Source organism: Thalia democratica, chromosome 4, assembly GCF_965202585.1.
Source record: "Thalia democratica chromosome 4, ktThaDemo2.hap1.1, whole genome shotgun sequence".
NCBI classification, from domain to species: Eukaryota; Metazoa; Chordata; class Thaliacea; order Salpida; family Salpidae; genus Thalia; species Thalia democratica.
The window spans coordinates 38,041,144-38,067,327 of NC_139168.1; the positions used below are offsets into that span (position 1 = coordinate 38,041,144).

General features: G+C 23.0%; 1 protein-coding gene across 3 annotated transcripts in view; it reads left to right on the top strand.

Annotated features, from left to right (window-relative positions):
- The window catches only part of LOC145834094 (voltage-gated delayed rectifier potassium channel KCNH5-like), a 42,095-nt gene extending 26,738 nt beyond the window's left edge, over positions 1-15,357 (top strand). For 2 of the 3 annotated variants that reach the window (XM_082941438.1, XM_082941437.1), the window contains exon 18: positions 14,832-15,357. The gene's annotated coding sequence lies outside the window, so the exon portion shown is untranslated. Of the gene's footprint in view, positions 1-6,518; positions 6,626-14,831 lie in introns of all 3 variants that reach the window. The other variant, XM_082941439.1, reaches the window with a different exon arrangement.
- The last annotated feature ends 10,827 nt before the right edge of the window (positions 15,358-26,184 follow it).

The following is a 26,184-nucleotide window of genomic DNA, read 5'->3' on the forward strand; positions in this document are numbered from 1 at the left end:
TAAAACTAGCATCTATTAACTTTCTCAGAAATCAATTGAAATGCCAGATATTATGTAGTATTAAGAATATTTTAATTAGTACAAAATTTTCTTTTTAAAATCAGTTTATTACGTTTAGTTTGTAAACCAACAATAATAACAAACTTTTTTTCAGAAAAGATTAAAAAGACAAGCCCCTTCAAAAACCTTTATAATTATTTTAACATTTATAGCTAGTTTTCATTCAGTACTAGAGCTGACAATATAGGTTAAGCTTTGCTAATTCTTTTGAACCTTTTAAGATAAAAGAACTATATTATCAAGAATGAAAGTCTCAAATAAAAATTAATTATTTAGTAGTTGTCCAGTACCAACATAAATAGTTTCAGTCATCTTTGTAACCTTTGAGTGATTTTTAATAGCAAATTTAAACATTGATTTCTTAAAAATAAAGATGAGGTTTCTTAAAAAGGTATTTCAAAAAAACAAATATGTTTATCTAGATTATCAAACAGTTTTTAATCAAATGTTGTAATGCTTACATTAAATATCTCATTAACTTTAGTTCAAAAGTTTTATAAAATTAAAATTAAAATATACATTACAGACGTATTTTGATTTATTATACACCAATGTCTTAAAACTAAATTACAAAGTCGTAGTGTTAACAACTTCAAACATTTTAACTTATTTTAATCATATTATACTACACATACTGTTTGTTGCAAAGTTACGAATTACTTGTTTAAATTTTATTGCAAAAATGTGAACTTAAAAGTGACAGTACATTTGTTTCATAAAAAAATTAAAACTTTGTATTAATATTTAGCAAAGTTCAATTCAATTCGAACTAAAGCTGATTAGTAACAATTTTATTGTTTTTATAAAAGATATTTTTTATTATTTTAAAACTAGAATTTTCTCAATCAAATACCTAAAAGCCCTTTAAGTGGGCTCTGTAGAAGGCGATTTAGTTTATATGTTCACAATATTTTCTATGTATACAGTTTATAATATAACTGAACTAATAGATATAGACTAAACTTTAATGTCATTAAGATAACATAAAAATCAAATTGTTAACACAAATACTTATAGTTTATGTTTTAAGTATTAACTGTATTTCAGTGTTTTATTACTTTGTTTTTATTATGTCAAAAAAAGCATAAGAGTGTTGTGTAATTTACATAATTTTCTTCCTTGTATTTAGGTAAATGTGATAAACTAAATGAAAATTAACAACGATATAAATTAAAAGTTATACGACGAAGTTATTAATGTTTATTCCATATACACATTTGTCTTGCATAAATGTTTTTCTTTATCTTATTTGTAACTTTTTAATCTGTCTGCCATAGTCGTTTAGGTTATTTATAGATTTTGAGGTAGACTTTTAACATTAATGAACAAAAGATAATTTTTGTACATGTATCACTTTATCCAACTTTGTACGAAACTATTTCAAGCTTTTGTGACGTTAAATAAGTTAACTTGTCAGTTACTAATACACGGTCTTTTAAAAACAGACCGATACGCTTTAGATTTTTCTTTAACTAAAAATTTTAATGTAGGGATTGTAAAAAGAAGCATATAAAAATGAGATCAAATCACTTGTTAAGGGTCTTATTAAATCATACTGACCTGCTCATAATTAAACACGTTACTATATGAAGAAATTAAAACTTGTTTCAGTTGACTCTTTTCGTTTATACTTTTTTTCTTGACTTCTGGAGGTAAAATTGCTAGTAAGTATAAAACAACATTGAATTCTCTACTTCTATCAGTTTAATTATTACCAAATTGTTATACTAATCAACAACGTTAACCGTTTAAAAGCGTTTTTCAGGAGTTATATATATATAATTATTTCATGTCTTCAATTTTTATCATGGTAAAAAGTAAACATCATATATATCAATTTTCAAATCACTTTAATTGTATTTAAAAGAAACTGGTTAGGTACACTAACCTTGTAAATAACTTTTTTTATTCTGGTGACCAGACTCTGGTCCATTCCTTAATGATATTTTTTTTTTATGTATACGATTTTTGCTGCATATTTAATTTATCATCAAAAATATTAAGTTAAAATATAAAGAATCACAATAATATCAAATAAATTTCTCGAATCACAGTTACAGTTACCTAATTGGTGTTTATAAAAAAAAAGGTTTTTCTGCTTTTTAAATTGACTTAATCATATAAAAAATAAATGTTTTAAAATCAGATCAAACAAATATTTTTTTTTTTTCCAGTAATATATGATAGTATTTTAAATTTTAAAATGATACTTTAACGTTTTAATAACAAACTATGGCGCATAATACCAGATAAAGTTCTGTTATATGACTATGCGGGCTATGAATAACGAGGGTTTATTTCTGAAATTTATAATTTTCCTGTATTTTTTAACACTATTTACCTGTTTTGTTATTGTAAAACACTTTTTTAATATATTTGGTTAAAAATTGTTATTTACTTCGGTTTTATAACGATCGTCAAAAACTTTAAATTGTAATAATTTTAACGCTTTTAAAGTATAACACTTTACGAGTGATTACAAAATATTTTTGTAACAAGAATCGAATAAAAAATATTAAGTTAGCTTAAATCTAAAATAACCGAAATTTGAAAAAAAAATCTGTTTCCTTCTGCAGAAGCAATTAAAGTCACTAACTAAACTGTTCATTAAATTTTCATTGAGTGCTTTTCCCCCCTTCTAGATCTATTGTAGAACGTAATATTTTCTGTTTTTGTTTTCTTTCACTTGTTTTTATTTGTTTTGTAAGCGTTAAAGACTATATAAAAAAATTGTGTTTATTTATAAAGTACAGTAATATACTATCTGTCTTTTGCTTTACACTAGATTTTTTTTTGAAAATGCTTGATAATGTTTAAAGTATTACAACGAATTGCATTTAATACTTAACTTAATACACATTTATTAATTTGAATTGAAAAATAGTAAACACATAATAAGTTATATAGAAAGTCTCAACGATGCTAAAAACTTAGAAAAAAACTCCTAACTAATTTTTAAAATAAACTTTTATTAGTAAGTAAGCCCTGTTTATTGATAGTTCGTAAGCTGCTTTCTTAATTTTAAAATGTGATTTATATAGTAATTTTTATTTTATTAAGTTAGCCATTATCTGTTAGGATCGTCGTAAAATTGTCAGTAAATTGTACCATAAATTAATAAATTTAAAATTCTCAAACTATTTCTGGTATTAGTTTCATTATTGGTTAGGTAAATAACTTTTTTTTTTGTTTGCTAGATAAATCATCATTACAGGAGGTATTGTTTTATTTCAAAATTAAATTTATTAAATTAAATTGCGTCAGTTTTTCTTTTAATTTAATAAAGCATATTTAAAACTAGTAGTTATTTTAAAGGCTCTAGATTAATTGAAAACATTTTTTTTAGTTACAGCTTCAATTATTTTATATAACTACAACAGAATAAACATTTATTAGTCGACAGAATTATTTACATTTGATTAAAAACACGGATTGATATACAGCTGATTATGTCAACTTATTTTGTGATAGAATATTTTTAAACACAAATAAAAAAAAATTATAAACTAAACAAATTTAAATCTTTTTTAAGTATATCCCATCAAAAAGAGATTTAAAATTGATGCTTTAGAATCCTGTTACCTTTCGTTGTACTTTTATAATGACTTTTATCCCTTTTTTATATGTTAAGAACTTAAAATGTAATATGTTATTAAAAGTTAAAAACATATTTTTTTATAGTTTACTTTTTACTACATTTATAATTATACAACGTGTTTTAATACTAAACAGAAAGAAAAATTAAAAAAAAAAGTTAAGAAAAGTTATACAATTAAAAGTGACCGGGTAAACCGCAAATTTTAAATTCTGTATGTTAGTAAAAAGAATAAATTAATTATCTAAGTTTCATAGTGTTCATTTTTTAGCAGCAGTTTATAAAATATAGTGTTTGTTTACAATTTAATATTTGACTTTAAAAGTTTTTAAGTCAGTTTAGGGTTAAAAATTTCTTTATTGATTGTCCTTACCGTTTATTTTAGTTAAAAATTAATAGAAAATTAATTATAAGAAGAAAACCAAATTTTTGAAGACAGGTATTTCATAATTTAATCTTATTTATCTTCCAAAGTTTTGTTCATAAACTTAACAATAAATCTATAGTGTATACATAACTTGAAAATAACTATAGTTTAACCAAAGAACTTTAAATATGGTTTCTTTTTTAACGCTTGCCCTAAATAATTTAAAAGTTTTTTAGTTTCACAACTAAAGCTAAAAACAGACGAAGTCAAAAACGAACAATGTTTAAACTTTTCAAACTTTTTACGTCAAATGAAATATTTACATAAGGCTTGTATAGTAAAGCGTTTTGAAGTATGATCTTATTTTGACTTTAAAAACTTTAAAGGTCCTGTTTGGAGTTAAAGCTGTTAAAAGTATTATTTCAGAAATACTTAGTCTTACTTAAGTAATATAGTTAACATAAAAAAAAATTGTTTGATAATCCTATTACCAATAAATATTTGTTATAAATAAGGTAAAATATCAATACTAATACACTTAAAACTTTAAACGTAGTTTAACATTGAAAACACAAATCAGTAAATACAAAAAAAAAACATAAAATGCTTAAGATTTAAACAATAACTTAAGTATGCATTAGTTGTATTTAACTAATTTCCGACAAGCAGTAAGAGTTTAAAATTAAATATTGAATTGCAATTTTTTTCTTAAAATTTCCTTGATAGAGTATAGTGATAAAAAAATCAACGTATTTATAACTTATCTAAAAAAAGACAGACCTAATAAGACTTTTTCAAAACTACAGACTAAAAACTATAGATGTTTTAGTTCATATTTTATTTCACATATAAATACTTAACTAAAGCATAAATTACTACACCTAAACACTCCTTGCTAATCTAAGTCTCTTTTCTGAACTTTAACCTTCTAAAACATTTTTCAAAACAAATCAGATACTTTAACAAAAATTTTATTATGTTAAATTTTATAATTACCTTTATACAGAACTAAAATCAAATAGGTCTGTAAAAAACCCATGTACAAACTATATGTACATATTGTTTTTTACTGTATCTAAAGTTATTCTGTTTAAAATTGTTATAGAAAAAAAACATATGATTTGGATTTAATTATTAATTTTTAAAACTATACTTACTACGTTTATACGTGAGTCACATTTCATTATCTACTTTTCAAAATTCATACCAAGTACGCAGTTTCCTTGCGGAAAAGCAAACTAGAAACCGATCTAAATTAGCTTTTAAATAAGTTTAATAACAGCACTTAAAAACCTTCATAAAGTTTTTTATTCTTAAAATAGCTTGTCATAGTTGCAGCTCGCCGCCGTCCGAATGCTGGAAAAGTTCCAAGCTACTTAAAACTATAATTTCGATTGTTTGAGCGGATAAATGGACAAGGGCGTTTAAGTAGGGATAGTTGTGCAATGTAATCCTGTACATGATGTTTTGAAGCTAAACAAATGAAACGAAATCCTCAGATTATTGATGTGGCATATTAATTTTGGTAAGAGTAAGACTTGTATTTATGATGCCAGCTTTTGTACAATTTAAGTACTTTAATTAGTGAATTCAAAGTTTTTCACTTCAAACTTAAATTATTCATATATAGTATGTTTCAATACTGTATATGTTATATAAATGTTTTTTTTTTCTATTGCTGTAACCGAAAGGTTTTTTCGTACACCAAGTCCTTGGACCAATATTTTATTTCTTCGTTAAATAAACAATATATATTAACTTTGTAGAAAAAAATTTACAGATCACTAAGCTTTTAGAGATCATGATATTGTTGTATAACTATTTCAAGCTTGGATAATATTTTCTGGTGTTTTTGTCAGTGTTACTAAAAAGTATATTGACTTGCAAAATTGGTTTATTATAATTTATTTGAATAAATCTAAAAGAGTATACCCAAGTTTAAGTAAAAGTTACACATGAGTTTAATTTTTAAAAAATTATCAAGACAATAAAATTACTTGATTTATGATTCGCTTAAATATATCCAAAGACATTTTAAAGAAAATTAAAAAATTACCGTAAAATTTAAAAGAACTAGGAACTAAATACTTGGCTTTCAACTGCATGTTATAGAAAATTAGACGACACTTTTTTATGAGTTTGAATAAGTTTTAAGCATATAAAAATATTAATATTTCGAAAAAAAATTACTTTTGCCTCGCTGTTGTTTAGTTATAACGTATATAGTATAAACTATCAATAGGAAAATTTATTTAAATTTAGCTATGTAATTTCATTGTTTCAATTTAAAAGTTTTACCGATTACATCTTTAAAAAGCTTATACATTAAACTTGTCGTAATTTTAAACTGTTTTAGTAATTGTAAATTACATACTTTTAATTAAACTTTTATTGTTTTGTAAAACTGCATTTTTTTGGGCTCGAACGTAACTAAAACCAATGTTTTTTTAAATATTAGGGTTATGTTTACAAAACTTACAACACAAATACTTACAGTTCCGTTGAAAACGATGAGTAAACTAATGAAAAGCCTACAACTTGATGTAATCTTATAAAACAACGCCTTTGAGTACATAACTGAGGTGAAAATAAGAACTCTTAAGGTTATTTAAGATTATATTTAGCTGAATAATCCACACATACTTTTCTAATGTCTTGCTCTTAAGTACAGCTTTTTTAATTAGCAAACTTAAATGTAAAGTAAAGATATTTTTTTCAACACTAGACCGAATTAAAACTTAACAATCGTAGAAAAATATTAAAAATGCAATTTTATTTGATTATAAATAAACTTAAAATCAACAAAATTATAAAGTTTCAAGTAAAGTATTTTATCAATTTTTTTTTATCTTTCACAAAAATATTAGAGTAACAACTTAATTTTTTCATAACTCTTTTTCTATTGAAGTTTCAAAAAAATGATTTTATTCCAATTACTAAATTTAAGCTTTTCCTACCGTAAAATTTCGATCAGCTGAAAATCTTGACAAATAATAGTTTAATTTGTCAAACTTTAACTTTAAAATAGAAGCTCAGAACTTAAAAGTTAACTTTTGATGAAATGAAAAAATTATATTCATTTTACTACTTGAGAATAAATGTTATTTTGTAACTTTTGCCATAAAAAGTATATATACATATGTTCAGATCTGTAGAAATTTGAGTTAAAACAGTTTATTCATTTTAAAGTTATATAACTCATACGAAATAGTTGCAAATAATTTTATAAGAGAAAGTTTTGACTCAGCTAGAAAACAGAACCTGAATTGTAAATAAGATGTATATATTAATTGTAAAAAAATATTTCATGCGATAATATTTACCATTAAGTTTGTAGTTAATAGTTTAGATATCTTTGAAAAATTGTAAATTGAGTAAACAAATCGTAAAGAAAATATTATTTTTAAAACTAAAAAAAAAATCTATTAGGACTATCAAATAATATTACAATTTATAAAACAAATAAAACGTAACAACTAAATATTTTCGTTATTTTATATTTTAAAATAACACTCATAATAAATTGCAATTGTTTAGAACGAAGTTCTAATTAAAAAGTTAAAAGATAACTCATTCATTTTCGAAAAAAGTTTATTGATTAATTTCGTTTAGCTCTCTTCGGAATAAAATTGCTAAAAACTATGAATATTATAGAGTAATTTTAGTTATATATAATTAATTTGAAAAGTCTAACAAAAAATAGTTACGTCATAAAGTAGAAAAGTCTGTTTAGAAAAAGTTTGAAAAATAGAATAGAGTTGTACTGAACATAACAAAATTGCTAAAACATTTAAAATAGTATAAATTTTTACCTGAAACTTAATTAAATAAAAAGCACATTAAAAATAGGATTGTTGTCGTTATTGTCCTTTTTTTAATGTGCTTTTTATTTAATTAAGTTTCAAGTAAAAATTTCTACTATTTTAAATGTTTTAGCAATTTTGTCTTATAAATTACTTCAAGTTAGTTCAGTACAACTCTATTCTATTTTTCAAACTTTTTCTAAACAGACTTTTATACTTTATGACGTAACTATTTTTTGTTAGACTTTTCAAATTCATTATATATAACTAAAATTACTTTATAATATTCATAGTTTTTAGTAATTTTATTCCGAAGAGAGCTAAACGAAATTAATCAATAAACTTATTTCGAAAATGAGTGAGTTATGTTTAAACTTTTTAATTAAAACCAGTACCAAAACCAAACTATTCAAGAAGTTCTAATTGTTTTTATGCATAGTGAACTTTTAATTGAGTTTACTTACATTAAACGAAACAATTTAGATTTATATAAATAGATGTGTGGTTTCCTTTGTTTAATATATATTTGTGTAACATGAAGTCATGCATTGAATATTAAACACGTCCTATCTGTTCTAGTTTGTCAGTAGTGTTTTGTTATTTGGTTCTTTACACCACTTTTAACATCTGTTTGCTCTAAAATTGACGTTTTAGCATTTTTTTAAGTATATAATTATGTAAATATGTAAAAAATGCGAAAAACTCATATCAAAAAAAAAAACTTTCATGCATGTTTATTAGCTTTTTAAAATATGAACATGTCTTAAACAAAAAACAGTTTATACTTATATGTTTTTGTGGTAAATTATAAAAGCTTTTAAGTAATTTAAGTTTTCGTTTAATTTAATATTCATAAGTACTACGAGTTACAATACTTATTTAAGTAAACTGTTGTATGTATATACAATACATAAAAGAAAAAAACTAGACATACTAATGATTAGTGATACTAACTTTTTTTTATTGATCATTTGTACTACTTATTTTGAAGAAATTAATTTTTCAACCAATTTATTTATTACCATCTAATTGTTATGATAAATTAAGAAATATACAATGGCTTGTTTATCTAAAAACGCTATGTAAAAGCTTTTGACTCATCTACATCTTTTAGAATTAAACATAGTTTTGTAGTTGAAAAAAATATATTTTTAATTTCATCTACTTACCAATTAAAAAAGTAAATATATTCTAGAAATTAGCTGCATGGCAAAGCTCCAAACTTTTTATTACCAAATAAATAAAGTAAATTTTATAAGTGTATACTTTGTTGTGTTAAAATAGCGAATAAAACTTGAAATTTTATAAGTTTTTAGATACAGTGCACATTTATAGAGTATAACTTTTAGTTTTTTTACAAGCAAACATTAATAAAATAAATACTAAAATTATAATTCTGAAACTTAAACCACCAATTTTTAAATATAATAAGAAATTTTTCGAAAAAAAAAGTATAAAAAGGTTTAAACTAGTTTTAAAGACATAGACAAAGAAATTTTTATTAAGATAACAATCTTTTACACAAACATAAAACATACAAATGTTGTTTTTGTTGATAACAATAAATGTTTTCTTAAATCTGAAAAGATATAGTTTGATGTAGTTTTATACAGGTATTGTTTCAGAAACTTCGTTTGTCAATACAAAACTAAAGTTGTTTTAAATAATTAATTTAGATATGTGTACATTAAAGTAAAAAATACAACTATATTTCGATAGATTAAATTTACAGTTTTTTTTTTCTCGTTTGTTATAAAAATATGTTGGTGTACTTTCTTTCACTTTAATTTTTTTTTCGATTTTTTTTCTGACTACGATATCCTTTAATTACTATCAAATAAAAGTTTACATAAACAAATTCAATTTATACTTCAAAGTAAATTACATATTGTAAAAATATTTAAACTCTTCAATTGGTTAGTGTTTACACACATTTTATTTTTTTATACTTTTTAAATAATTTAGAATCTTTTCTAAACTAGCTTCAAGGTTTGTACAACCAAAATAGTTTAAAAAATTTAAAAACAGTCAAAAAGATAATTTTTTAATTTATATGTTTAAAGATTACTAAAAAGAGGAAGTTTTTTTTACAAATTAAAGTTAACTTTATTGTAGAAGATTTAATTCACGAAATTCATATTTAGTGTCATTTTTGTAAGTTTAAGTTATTTTTGAACAAAAGCAACGAGATTCAATACAAAAATATAAAATACTAAATCAATTATAGTTATCTAAATAAAGAAGATTATGTAAAAATAATCCCAATAAATAATAAAAATATCCTGCAAAGTAAAAAGCCTTCGGACAGATTTTTTTAATATTTATGTGGAATTACGTGCAAGTTGTTTTAAATGTTGAATTGTAAGCAATTTTCAAACGGTTTATTCTTCATAATAAGGCTTAAAATAATATACAACACAAACAAAATTCCGAAAGTTTTTAAATAATCAAATTGCAATAAAATTATGTATTTTCAAATAAACAGGTCTAATTTTTTTTAGGTTTATAATTTTCCCAGTAAGTTCTTTAAAAAAGATAGTATACTTATAATGGTTTTAAGGGTATACAAAAACTCTGATTACTTTGTTATTAGATTAAAACAGTCTTAAATTTTTCATAAGTTTTGAAATATTTCATTTATATTTGTTTATTTATAGTTGTTTAATAAACCTAAAAGCTTTATAAAATATTATTTAAAAACTTAATTATTGTCATAATTTACCAAGAAAATACTGTCCAACAAACTCATGATGCTTTTATACGCTTGTTAATTAATTTATAAAAAAACTAGCTGCTATTTTTTTTAATTAGATTTATTGTAAGTAGAAACTTAGTTTTGTTAAGTATTAATTGTATTAAACTTTAAACCTTTATCAAATTCAGCTTTCTTTAACGAGTCAGTTTTGGTTTGTTAAGTGAAACTATTAAAACCTCTTTCTGAATGTTTCAATTTTAATTAACTGCTAAAAAAATAATTTGTTATATATAAAGTTTTTAATTACATTTATCTAAAACATGAACTTTTTTTTCATAAAGTGTACACTGTACACATATAGCTGTATTATTTTTTTATAAAAACTGTATCTTATAAAATTTTAATATTTTACCTATATAAAAACTACTAATATGTTGGTATAAAATACGTAAAATACTAACTACTTGTTAAAACGATTTATCTATTATGTATTGTATAAACAATTTCTGCTAGCCACATATTTTTCTTCTTTAAGTAAATATGCTCATTCTTTAAAAAAAAGTATAACCACAGGCTCAAACCTACAATTTTTTTAAATAACAGTTTATAGTTTTTTGAGTGCAGAGTGGTTAAAAAATTAGAATTAAAGAAAATTCAAGTTGCTAGATTTGAAATTTAAAACAACACGGACTGATATTTATAAAAGCAAATTAAGAAAAAAAGGAATGCTTATTTTACCTCCTAGAGTGAAAAACATTTCATTTTACAAAATTTAAATCATCAATCTGTCAAACTTAGTTATATTCTGTTTTAATTTTTAAATGTGTCTTTCTTCATACCTTTTTTTGTGCTTTAAAACATAAAGTCAGTATACTTTTTTTTTTTACTATGATAAGTTCTAAAATATACTTTAAAGACAACTTTAGATACTTTAGTTCTGAATTTATATAATTTGTACTTATTTAGTAAAAAAAAGTTTATTCAGCATAACAAAGTGTTTGAAGAAAATACTTACAATAAAAAATCCTTTTGTGGATCTAAAACTAGTTTTGTGAAAAATAGAATAATTATATATTGTTATAACGAAAAAATGTTTCAAAACATTACAAAGTTTTTAAGTATATAGAAAAATAATTAGTAGTAGATTAGTTTGTTTCTGCATTAAGTTTAGTACGTAACGCATTGCTTTCATTTTATTCTGAAAAACTTTACTTTTTATTTCGTGTTCATTTTTCATTTCATAAACCAGTGTTTTACCTATACTAAGTTTCAAACTAGTTATATATAAACAAGCATTTAGCCGTTATCTAACTATAATATTTAAGTATGTGTTGAAAATTTTATACATTTTATACAAAAGTATAAACTTCCGAAAAATATTGAAGCTAAAGAATATAATTTCGACTAAGTTTTGATACAATTGTAATTACAAAAAAATAAGTAAACATTCATTGAATATTATTTATTTATATATATAAAAATAATTTTAGCAGATAAAATTTAAGTTGTTTTTAAGTACCTATTTTATACTAACTAGTTTTACTTTTGTATTGATTAGTAAAAATGTTTTGAATACACTTACTTTTATTTCGATTCTTTGAATTTTAGTTTACTTTGATTATCTTAACTATTTCTACCACAAAACTTTACTTAATTTTTTTTTTATCTTTATTGATCTATAATTTTGTACTGATTTTTGTAAAGTTTTTGTTTTAAATTTGAATATTTTTGCAAATTTTTACCGCTTTTACATAACTTTTTATAAGAAATAGTTCATAAAACTTGAATTGAGTTTTTGTAACAAATATTTTCAAAATTTATTCCCTTATTTTAATAACTTTATTATTTAAAAAAAAATATTTTGAACAAGGGAATTATATACTGTTTCAATAAAAAATTCTTTAATCTGTTTCTCTGTAGATAAAGAAAAAATTAAATTAGTAAGACTTCACAAAACCAAACCGTATTACCGATCTATACAGTTCGCATTTAACATCTTTAAAAAAACTATTGTTTCAAAGAATTATAGAAAATTCAGTGATTGTAGTAGAACTTAAAAATGTTATTTTTTTACATAACAGTTTATAGTTTTTTGAGTGCAGAGTGGTTAAAATTAGTCGTATAAATATAAATTATTTTCTAAGTATGAGTCGTTGGTGTTGTAAATTTTCCCAGGGTAATTGAAAAAGTGATAAAAAAATTTAAGTAATAGGAGAAAATATTTGTTCTTGAATATTGCACTTTTTAAAACAACTTACTATTGCTAAATAAACTCTATCAATTTTTATACGCTTTATAAAATGTTTTAGTTTAAAGTTAAAAGAGTTTTTAGAGTAATATATGCTATGTAAACCATAGAAAACAGTCACACTTTATATTTTTAGCTTGTTGTTTTATAAAAAAATAAAAAAATGTATATTCCGTGAAGGGCTTTTACAGGCCGTTATATGTTCTAGACATGTATGTTAGCTCTACAAATTTATTTGAATAGACTATGTGCTTAATAACGCTAAAGACTGTTTAATTACAAAGGGTTACTTTACTTTCAGGCGAAATACAGTTTTGGTATACATTTTTCAAATAAATGTGTGTTACGCATTTATATAATCGTTTAACATTTTCAAGCAGTTTAAAAAATTACTTGTTTTTTATTTTAGTAATTACAAGTTACTGACTAAAACTTTTATAATATTTTTTGTAATTTGTTTGCATTCTTAATCTCAGATAGAGTTTTAGAGAATTTTTACTTTTTTTCATCACTTTAAAACTTTTTCTATTTATAGTAATATTTTTCAGCTAACTGATTTCTTAAATAAGATTTTTAAATAATTACAAGTCTGTTTCTAAAATAATTTTGAATTTTAGTTAAAATAGATCTGTTTTATTATATGAAAATAAAAACAAAGCAACTATTTATTATTTATAAGTTTTATACTATAAAAAAATTATAATTACTTAACACTTAGTTTTTTAATAAAAATTTAAATATAGAACAGACCATTGTGCATTATCCTCAACTTTTTAAAAATTAGTAACAAACTTTCATGATATTTCTATGTTTTTTTTCTATATGTTTTTCTTTTATGTTTTTTAACAAAATAGTAGCATTAGAAAGTTATAAAACACTATAAAAGATTGTATCGTTTTAGTGTAACTACTTTTTAAATTTTATAAAATGTTTTTTATTTTTATTTTATCTTACAAACTTATTTAATTACAAAATTATGTCTTGTAAATTGTTTATTTTGACACTGATGCAAGTTTTAGCTTTTATAAGTTTAAATTATGCTTGATAATTACAGCGTGTCAATTTAAATTATGTTTGCTCGTATTCAAAAACTACGGTGTAAACTATATTGATTATTTTTTGTTTTTATTACTTTTGACATATACCAACAAACTTTAAAATTTATTAAAACTTATTAACATTATAAAATTTTAACCTTTTTTAACTCTGTAGCTCCATTTAACTTCTTGTTAAGCTCGTTTTTATGTTTTATTTGCTTTCTATAACTTTTCGTATTCATTATTGCAGAGCTCTAGAATTATTTATTGTTTCTATTTTTCATAAATAGTTTAAAAAAAAAATATTCTTTACCTAAGGATGTAGTTATATACCTATAAAAATACTTTAAAAAACTTTGCTAGAATTTATTTCGATTGCTTGAAAGAGAACAGTTTTACCCGCTCAAGTAGATCTTATTGATTAAAGCTAGTATTATTTAGCAGTTTTAAATTAAACTGTAACTATCGTTACAAAGTTTTTAAATTATCCTTTGGATACAAACTGTTTCGCAAGCTTGAAGTTCTATTGCATATTTGTTTGATACATTTTTTTTTTTGAATCAAAGAAATTACATTTAGGTTTTATGTTTTTATTAGTTGCGTTAAAAGACTAATTATAATTTTTAAAGGCGATTAAGTATAGGTTTAAGACACCTACCTTAGTACTGCAACAACGTTTATCTATACAACAAAATGCGCTTTTGTTATAATGCTTTAGCTAAGAATTCTCTCTGTGTTTTCTTTGTTTTAGTATGTATTTATGCTTATTTAAACACTAGTAAAAAATATTTAAAACATAAAATTAACTTTAATACACTCTTTCGTGTTTTAGTGTGTTTAGGTGTGAACGAACAAAATTCATTTCAAACTTTTTTAAATCTTTAAATCTAGTAGATTTTATAAATTCAAAAAGCATTCCATTAATAAAAAACCTACCGAAATCTTAAGATTTTATAAAATGTTATAGCTTTTAAAACAAGGTAAGATACAGAACGTTGATTATTAATTATAAAATTTCACAAACAGATTTGGATCGTACCAGACGTTTAAAAGAGGTCTACTGGACCCCATGAAACTTTCGATGTAAAACTTTGGGTACAACGCACTAGCTGTTAACTATGAAACTTCACACATGTTTTCAATTTCTACCAGGCTTTAAAGTATAATGTTTTCGTAGATTTTTTTAAAATAATTTTTACAAATCTTTTATTAGAAAATCGTTGTGATTCTAATTTATGATTATATACTTTATGTTTATAAACGAAACAATATAAATTTTTTCAGTTTTACTTTTGTGTTTATGCTTTTAACATGTGTTAAATATAAAAATCTTGATTAATTTTAGAACTTTAAATAAAAAATTTATTAAAAAAAAAGCTTGAATTCTTTTTTAAAGCCAAATTTTGTATTTTTATAGATTTTTTTTTCTTTTATGTAACTAAAGTAGACATAAAATTTAATAAGATAATATCTACTTTAAAAATTTTTTTGAATATAGATTTTAGCGAAAATAAAGTAAATGTACTTATTTCAAACCTAGTTTTGCTAAAAATCTCAAGATTTCTTTCTGTTTTAGCTATTAAAATTTATTTAATATTATGTATGTTAACCTTATTTTTGTTTAATTAATAATTTATTGACAAAAATTGCAACCTTACTAACCCGGTTTCACCTAAAAAAGGATCTTCAGAGTTAGGTGTAGGATCTTCAGAGTATTTTTGTTTATAGTTCACTTTTAAAACAACTTCCTTAAAATTTAGCTTTCTGTCTAATAAAAGCAACAATTTTCAGTAAATATTCTAAGAAACGCCAAGAATCTTATAAAAAGAAAAAAAGTTTAATCCTAATTAAGTTTTTTTTTTAAGAGTTTTTTGTGCTTATTTAAAGTGAAAATTTTAAGTGTCAAAACGTGAGTAGCAACTAGGGATGCAGAACAATATATATACAGTTATCGCCAGAAATTCAAAAGTTTATTTATTTTTAAAACTTTAATATAATTGCATACTTTATTATCAAATACTATTTGAGGTTTATTTTTCCTATAAAGTCCCTGATAGATACTAAACTGTATGTAGGATAAAAAAAAATATATACTCCCGTAACTCTATATATTTTCGTAAGATAAACTTTTGATATCCAGTTAAAATTGTTATCCTTAGCTATTTTTATCGCTTTTTAGCAATTGCAAACTAACTAAAATAATTTAACTAATATTTTTGAGTTTTTTAATGTAGTTTCAAAGATTATATGTTTTTTGTGCTTTTCGTTTTAACAAAGTTTTACTAAGAACACTTAGTAATTAAACTAAAAACCACTGAAAAGTTTATAATTGTTGCACCCATAATTAATTTTAAAACATGTTTAAACACTCTAAACAATAATAGTTGAGAAATTTCTTTATAGTTTATAGCTCTCTGATAATTCCAATAAGTTTAGTTTAGCTTCCTACATTTTTAAGTTTGTATAAGTATTGATAGCTTTTTATAAAAGTATCGTTTCTTATCAATAATTTCAAAAATTTTATAACAATTAAGTTAATTAAACTTATCTCGCTTAATAAAAATAAAAAATGCAAATAAAATGATAAAAGTACGAAAACAAGTTTTTTTTGTTAAAAATCATCAAATTTTTGCTTCATTGCAAACTGACAATATATTTTTTTTGCTTTTGTTTTGATACGAAAATCAATATATTTATGTATAAGTGTCTAGTTTTATCTAATCATCTGATTATAAAGGCAGAATAAAATATTTAATAAGTTTTTTTTTTGTATTTAATGCGTACAAATTTATTGACTTTTGCACATTTTGAAAACATTCTTTTTTATAGAACTTACTGATTGTTTTTGTTTTGTTTTAATACAGCTAAGTTACTTTAAATTGTTCTTAGTTGTTTCTTATTTAATTCTTAATTATTTTGTGTTCATTATAAAAGTGATATTTTTTTAAATAGTTTTATAGTTTATTGATCGACAAAAAAAAAGACGCTCAAAGTATTTGGTTCTAAGACCTGGTGCACAAAGAACCTTTCGGTTATTGAGTCGCACACCACGGATACCTTTTAACGTCTTGTCCAGGACATAAATACCAAAAAAATCTGACAGTTTTTTTTTAATATTGCCGTTGGCTAAAAGTTTTAATAAGTTTTTAATTTGTCTATGATCATTTGTTTTGAAAAAAGTCTAATGTAACCAACTTAAAAATCAAATAATATTGAAATATTTTTAAACAACATTCATTTTATAGTTTTATAATAAAAAATTATAATTTATAGCTGTTGTAATTAATACTTTTACATTTATTTCTCTTTTTTCCTAAAATAAGTTATATTTAAATGTCTTTTTTCGTATTTTTCTAAAGACGCTTATGTCAATATTTTTTATCTTTTGAAAACTCCATAACTCTTTAAGTTTAATTTTCAACACTAGAGTAATGATAGAAAGCTTAATAAAAGTTTTTTAAACTAGAATATACCCATATAGTAACAAAAAAACAATATTAAGTATATTTTTATTAAACTTATTACTAAATACACTATAAGCGACTTTTTGGTCAACTAGCTTTAAATTTTATTTTATACCTTTTAGTTTTGATCTAAGTTATCGAATACAAAACAGCATTGTTTTTCTATTATTTCTATGTTATAATTTTTATTAGCTCGAGTTCACAGAAAGAAAAAAATTGCATTAATTGTAAAACACGTTAATGATTAAGACATTATTATTAAACTAATTTTTAGTTCAAACATAAATCAAAAAGTATTGAAAAAATAGTAAATGTGTAGCTCGACGATCGAAAGGTATTTCTTAACACCAGGTTCTTTGACCTAAATATTTGAGCGTTGACTTCTTATTGTGTTCAATAAACTAATGTAATACATGTTTCTTTTTTGTAACTTTTTTTAATTATTTACTTTTTAGCAATGTTTTTTAACAGGTAAACTTTTATTAGCTACAAAAACTTAAAACAATGCTTTTAACTAATTGGATTAATAGATAACAAGAGTAGCTGTTTTTTATAAAATATAATTTTTTACAGTTTTATACCACAAAAAATCTCAAACATTTAGTGAACAGTATTTAATTAACTTTAAAAATTTTTCGTATAAAAAAATTAGCTGATAGTTTATTTTTATTTCTAATGTCTAAATTAATTAGCTCTAAAAATTTAGTCGAGCAACTTTTTGAGCTGTTTATATAAAAGTTTAAAGATATCAAGGACATAAGATATACATTAAAAATGATAAATTTAAGTTAAAGTATAATGTTCTGTTGTATAAAGTGTATACAGTGTAAAGTAAATTATGTGTAAATTTGATAGTTTAGTAAACACTTTTTAAATAATAAAAATATATTATACAGGTTTCTTTGTATTAGTTATTACAAAAAAAAACGTATATAACTAATTAAATGCTTTTGAAAAACAGCTTATGAAAATTAATCAAGATAAAAGTTTTATTTGCTATAGAATATTTAGTACAAATCATAAAAATTTTTGGGCATAGTAAATTGCTTCACGCACACTCTGGTGTACAGCTGCTTTTGAAAACTAAAAATGCATGTACTAAAAATATATAAAAACTAAAAGGTTGTATACGAAGTAAATTAAATTTAGAACAACTATAAGTTTTTTAAACGAACAATCAAATTGAAAACAGTAAGAAATAACAAAAATTTATAGTAGAAGTTAAAACTACATAGTAACACTACATAGCAGGGACGTAGCTAGCTCAAAAAAGTTACGAATCTACAAAAAAAAATCAAGAATAACATGTGATGACGTCATAACGGGAATAGAGTAGTTTTAACTACCTTTAATTTTATATGAAAGTGTGCAGTTTTGTTAAAAATTAAAAAAAAAAGAATGTTGAAGCATAATGAATAACTGAATACAAGGCAATTTGTACTGCTCTTGACCCCCTATAATTTTTTATGTGTTGAGACTTTATGAACCTATAAAACCTTATATTTAAAATAAAAATATTAATTAAGAATTTAACTTTAATAGTATTGCTAATAGTCCAAAAATATATAACTTTAAAAACAGTTTCCCCAATTCAGAAAACATTTGCAAAAATTGTTGCTTTTATTAGACAAAAATCATAAATTTTACGAGTTAAATAAAAAACAAAAGAAATTTAAAATAAAAAAGTACACAACTTTAGATAAAAATAGATTTACAATTACTTTATTTTGTCAAAAATAATTCATAAAGAAAGAAAGAGTACACTTCGTTGTAAATGTTATTACTAGTTTTGGTAGCATAAAGATTTAAGCTGTAAGAGAATAAAACTTTGTCGTACTAAAAAAAATTGTTAAATAAAAGCTTTAATAAAGAATCAAACTTTTTTTTTTACAAAACAAACTTGTTAAATAAAACAACTTAGTTAAATAACCATAAACTTTGAATATTACTCATCAATGTTTTTCAGATGTATAATATATAAATAAATCAAACATAAAGATTTTTAATCATAAAATTTTTTTTTTTAATACTTGTTATGAATTAATAATACAACTATACACTTGTTAAAATAAATAGTATTAACATATTCTTTTTAATCTAAGATTGAAAAAGTTATATAAAACTTTTATCATTTATCAAATATAGATTAAAGAATTAAACTGATATATTTTATAAATTTAATAAACCACTCTAAAATTTATAAACTTATTTTAAAACAACAGATACGATACATATTCTTGATACGGTTAAAAAATAAATAAAATACAAAAATCTTTATATTGTATACAACAATGCTTGTAGAAAAATAAAATTTACAGTAATATTTAAAAACAAGTTGAAACAAACTTAATATTTTACATAGTTGTCTGAAAACATCATTCAAAAAGCTTTTTCTTGAAGTACTTATCTGGAAGTTTTTGTAACAAACTGAACTTCAGATTGATTGACTTTGTTAATAGCTTTGAGAAATTAGCTCTTAGGGTTAAGATATATCTAAACCAGGGTTTCCCAAAGTGGGCGATATCGCCCCCCTGGGGGCGATTTTAGTATTTTGGGGGGCGATAATTAGTAAGGGGGCGAAAGGGTGGGCGATAACTAGTAAGGGGGCGATAACTAGTAAGGGGGCGAAAAGGGGGCGATTTTAAAATTTTGGGTTGTCATAAGATTTTTACTTTTTTTCTTGCTATTTTACTATTTTTAGCTTGCTATTAATTATTTGACCCTGAGGTAAAACTTAAACAAAAAAGTTTATTTTATTTATGAAAAAAAAAGAAAAAAAATCTAGTGCTTATGACTCCTACTTTCAAGTAAATACTACAATTTCATTTATATATTTCCATATTTAACAATTACATATATCATAGACGATTGGAATCCCTTACACTATTTTATAACCTGACATATATGTTATTTGGGGTTATAAATGGTTTGTAAAAATCTATGTTATTTATTACTATCTATCACCTCATGATATTTCCAGTTGCTTTTTGAAAAGTCACTTAGTTAGACTAAGAAATAAAACTATACAGGGTTGCCAAATTACCTAGAAACCTGGAAAAACCTAGAGTTTGACAATTTAGGCAAAAAAAAACCTGGAAAAAATATGGAATTTTTAACAATTTTAACATACTAAGTAGTAAAATTTAGATATGACACAAAAAAGCTATCATATAGAATATAGATAAAAGTATGGATCCCTTCGAGGCAAATACTTTTGAAGGAAACGACTTACAGGAAACCTTCTCAGACTTACAAACTGACCTTGAACTTAAAGTAAATTCTTCCAAAGAACGATATGAAAGCTTATGGAATCAACAAAAACTAAGGCAAAAGTATCCAATCATTTTAGAGGAATTAAGATTGTTGTTTATAGCTTTTCCTTCTAGCTATGTTGTTGAGAAAGCTTTCAGTTCAGTTATCAACATCTTGAGCAAAAGGTCTAATCTAGATATTTATAAAGGAGGTGACTTAAGGCTCTATTTTACTAATTAAGAATCAGATTAGAAAAACTTGCAAGCAGTCATATTCCTCATCCTCCACATTATATTAGACTTCAGTAGCAGACATAATTTTATAAAAGTTTTTTAATTTCATTTGATCTTTTGAAGTATTTCTTATTTCACCTGGTTTGTATTGTATTTAAGTAGTTTTTTTTTATAATAACAACTTTATTAAGCTATTAATTCTACAACAGGTTTGCATAATGCCTAATAAATATTATTTACGGTAGACTTCCTCTTGAGTTCGCACTTTTTACCCAAAAAAAAGTGCAAATTTATATTTTATTAAATTTAACTAAAGTAAAGTCTATTACTTACTAAATATTAATAAAACAAAATATATATAATATTTAATAGCTTATATAGATCTTTTTTTTTTATGAAAGTTTGTTTTATGTTTTAATGGATTTCATGATTATTCATAACATCATTGCAAATGACATATTGAAATTTGTCATTTCGTAAAAAAAGATATGGTAATAATTTTTTGATTTTGCACTTTTTGATTTTTTTCAAAGTGCGAACTCAAGTGGAAGTCTACTATATTTATTAAATGGTTTATGTTTTAAAGATTTTAATAATTTTATTTTGACCTGGTTAATTTTGTAGTTGATATTCGTTGTTTTACATTACACTAAAATTTTTTAAAGCATAGTGATTAATTTATTTGTTTGAAAGACCTTTATTTGACAGGTTTTTGTTATTACTAGTTTAATATGTATACAACTTATATCACTATAAAACTATTATCTGATTGTAATATTTTGACAACCATTAAAGTTTTTATTTCTAATAAAATTTTTTTGGTTTTAAAAGAGTATAAATTTGAGGTTTCTATTTGAAATGACTTCTACTTTTTCATTTAAAAGTTTCTTAAACACAATTTTATTTTCTAACTTGATTTATTATTGTTCAAAAGTTTATTATAATATAAGGAGTTTTAAACTATTAATACAACTGTTTTTTGTTTTATCTTAATTCAATATATATTAATAATTAGAATATACTTAGTTTATTTTAATACTTAAACACTAGCTTTTAGTTTTTCACTATTTTCCTCTGTTAAATTATTGTAGGCTAGTAGCTAGAAAAAAAAACTTTTTAAACAGAATTAAATAAGCCATCAAAAAGACTGCTACAATTACAGAACAAAATTTAAACCTAGTTAAAAGTTTTTTTAAATTGATTACTTTCTGTTCACAGAATTAACTGTAAAACATTGGATTTTTTTTTTGAATTTCAATAAAGAAAAAAAATTGTTAGAATTAATGTTCAGTTCCCTATAGATTATTCCAAGTCAAATGCTATTTCATGGTACTCTACTACTAAACAAATAGTTTAAAAAGTTAAAAATTATTTTTTTAACTTTACAACTAACTTGCTTACAATATATCTTAGCATTGAAATTAGTAAGTTTACTGCATTAACTAAAGCTGTTGATGAAACCACTTTTCATGTGAGATAATCAACCAGTCGGTCAAACTTCCTTTAACTAGATCAGAAATAATGTTTTAATATTTATTTCATTTAGTGTAAAATAAACTGTTAATTCTTTTATAGCTTTTTAATCTCTGGTATAGATATCTAAAAAAAGCCTATTTATAAAGTAATTTAAGTATTTTGTGCGGCTCAAATAAGTTACTTAGTATTAACTTCTAAATGTCCGAAATTTGTTATATGAGATATTATTAAAATGTCAGGTTTAAGTTAAAATTTCAGGTGGGTAACGTACGGCTCAGATCCAGTCGCAGATCCAGTCGAATTTCGACCCGCTAAGTAAATTGAAAACTACTTGTGCAAAATAAATAAAATTTAGTTTTTTGATATTTAATATTTTGATATACGCTTTCATTTCGTTTTCAGTTCACAAATGTATTTCCTAGATCACAATGATACTAAATCATTTTATTACAATTTTGCTCGAGTTTTTTAACTTTCTTATTTGTAATTTTTCTAAATCATGCAGCCCGCAATTACATTTTCTAACGAGTTGAAAATAGAAAATGTTTTTTAGTAAATATGAAATGCTGACTACAAAAGTTGTCCACCACTGACCTAAAAGTTTCAATAGTTTCAAAACAGATCATATTTAAACAGGATTGGTTACAGATTACTCAAGGATTTTTAATAATTAAGTATTTTAATACTTTTACTGGGCTTCTAAGAAAATAACTGTAAATTATTTTCTCAAGCCCTGTAAACTACTTTGAAGACAAAAGTGCGTGCATAAGAAGTACAAGACTAAATTACATTTCGAATACAACATTTTTTAGCTCAAAAGTTTGTACTCAAAAGAAAAACTACTTTGTAAAATCGTGGGGGGCGATTTTTTTTTCAAGTTACTGAAAAGGGGGCGATTTAGTAAATGAGTTTGGGAAACCCTGATCTAAACATACAATGCTACCATGTCAATTTAAAAAAAAACTGTCCTGAGTGAACTTTAACTGTCTGAAAAGTCCTATTTTTTTCTATATCATTGAAATAAAACTAACTTTTCAAAATTATCAATGTTTTTGTTTACAAAATTGGTTATAAAATAAAGATTTATTAAAACTAGCCAGCAAAATCTCATTCAAATCTAGAAAATTATCTGTTATGACATTATTAACAAACCTAAAAATGTCCTTAGTTTTTCATAAATAAAAAAAAATATACTGAGTCAGCCTGAATTCAAAAGTAAAACTCTAAATATCCTAGAGTTATCCAGGATACTATGAGTGTGTGGCAACAATATACAATTTAAATCTTTTAACTTTGCTAAAAAATGCAATGAAAACTTTAACTAAGGTAAGCATTTATAAAACCTTTAAAACAAGTTTTAATTAAAAAATAAAAGTTCTAAAATACAATAAAAAAACTATAATTTGTTTATTTTAATCTTGAAAAAATAAAAACCTTAACTAACCTAAGCATTTATAAAATCTTTAAAACAAGTTTTAATTAAAAAATAAAGTACTAAAATTTAAAAAATGAACTACAATTTGTTTATATTATTCTTGCAAAAAAATTATATTATTGAGTTTTTCAGTTTGTCTTCTTGTTTTAAGCTATTTGTCTTATTGTGTTATTTTTTCTGATTTAATAGATTCTAATCTTCTTAATAAAACTTCAGGAAATGATATTGTCATCACTGTTTCAAAAGTTAATCATTTTTGTATATTTGTCAACCACAGAGATTTAATCTTAAAACATTCAACTCAGAGAGTAAATTTGATTTAAAACAAAAGTTAATTCTTTATGTTAGTTTAATTTGAGGTTCATCTACTTTAAAATTCATCTTGATATATATCTTCTATATGTATTTGCTCTTTTGTAACACAAAAAAATGTAAATTTCAAAAAATGTTAAGTTCTTTTTGACTCACCACAACCATTTCAATAGTACAAGATCCTCTCTCACACTTACTTTTTGTATTTACTCACATCATTTAAACCAAATCTATAGCTGTGCTAGAGAGTACCGTAAATGTGTAAAAAATATCTATCGAAGTGCAAAACTAAGTATAAAAAGCTAAATAAACAAGGTCTTAAAAGCTGAATAATCGAAAGAAAAGCGAGTTTTCGCACAAATGTTTACGTTTCTGTAGAATTGCAGAAACGTACCAAGCTACGTACCTGCTACATAGTGATAATCACAATAAAAACTAACAAAGCAATAAGAACTTTAAAAATAAGTTTTTAGTTATAAATGAACAAAACAAAACTCAATCGTATGAAGGAATTTTCTTTTTAACTACGAACTTATTATTTTGCTCTACTCAAAACTCAAATATTAAAACAAAAATTGATTTGATAAAATTGAAATAGAAAACGAAAATACAATTATTACAAAAAGTTTATTATTACAAAACTAACTAAATGAACTTATAAAAAAATTAAAAGTTAGTAGTTTTGAAATAAAAATACCTTTATTTTAATTCAGCAAAAGTAACTAAAAAACTAGAATAGTAATCAATAGAACCTTAAACAACTTTGCCTCTATAAAACAAACAAAAAGAGTTATTTAGGCTTTTTTGTACAATCTTCCAGCATTTTTTATAAGTTATTTGTTTTCTTTTCTTGTTTTTAATAAATTGATTAAACTGCTATAGCTTTTTCTAAATCTGTTGATTTGTTTATTATGCTAGTATAACTTATACAAGCTTTCGATTTTGTTCATATTTTTTTAAACTCATGTATACATATTTATTAATTTATTTTCGAATATGTAAAAAATTGTAAAGAATTCTTGAACAATTATCGATGTAACAAAAAGACTGGCTCTTTAGATTTTTGAACAGAATTGTTTTTAAGATAAGTTTTAGATTAAAAAATCTTTAACAGTTAAGTAGGTGGTTAAAGTATTTTAAAGAGGAATTAAAACTTTTCCCTTTAAGTAAAATATCATTTACAAAACCAGCGAATTTACGAAAACATCTAAACAATTATAGTCAAACCACTAAACAAAAACAAACAAAGACTATTTCCAGCAAAACGTGTAAAAAATGCGCACTTTGTGGAAATCATGCCCAACATAAAAACATGGTGTTAGATAAAGAAATTTAAACCATTTATAGTAAAACAGTACAACTGAAATCAATTCTGAAATGTAAGAGTTATGATATTTACGTAGCAGTATGTACAAGATGTGATAGCAAATATGTAGGAAAAACTAAAATTAGCTTAAATAACAAATGGACAGCCCACATACTTAACTGGAGTATATCAAAATCTAAATTTAATCCTAAAGATATATTAGATGAATATGAATTGTATAAACACTATTATTTTAATCATAAGAACAATCTGAAGAGACTTAATTTTAATGACGCATACGAAGTTGCTTTTTGGAACAACCAAGTTTTAAGAATCTAAACTATAGAGAATATTTTTGGATAAATAAACTAAAATCAAATATTAATATAGCTAAAACACAATACAGTGAAATTATAGGGGTATAATAGTAAAAATATATTTTGTAAGATAATGCATTTTTTATAATTTTTCACATATATATAAATTTTATTGTATATACATTTGTAATTTAATAATTTTTATCAGCTAAAATTTATTATCTAAAATTAGATATTAAAACTAAAAATCTATTAAAATTAGTACAACAATGTAAAAATAGAAAGCAAACTTATCGTTTATTTTGTGCCTTTATTTAAATATCAAATTTTTTCTTGTACTTTTTACAACTTTTTTTTTCAGTTGTTATTATTTTATTGAACGCCAAAAAAAAAAAAGCTCAATACATTTCTAGGAGCTGGTGCACCGATATCCTTTCGATTATCGAGTCGCACACCACGGATACCTCTTAACTTCTTCTCAAGGACAGCTATCTACCCGTAAGTTTGTTTTTTAGTGTATGACAAAAAGAAGCTTTTTTTTTCTATGAGGGTAAAAACAAGAAATTTCTGATATTTAAGTTATT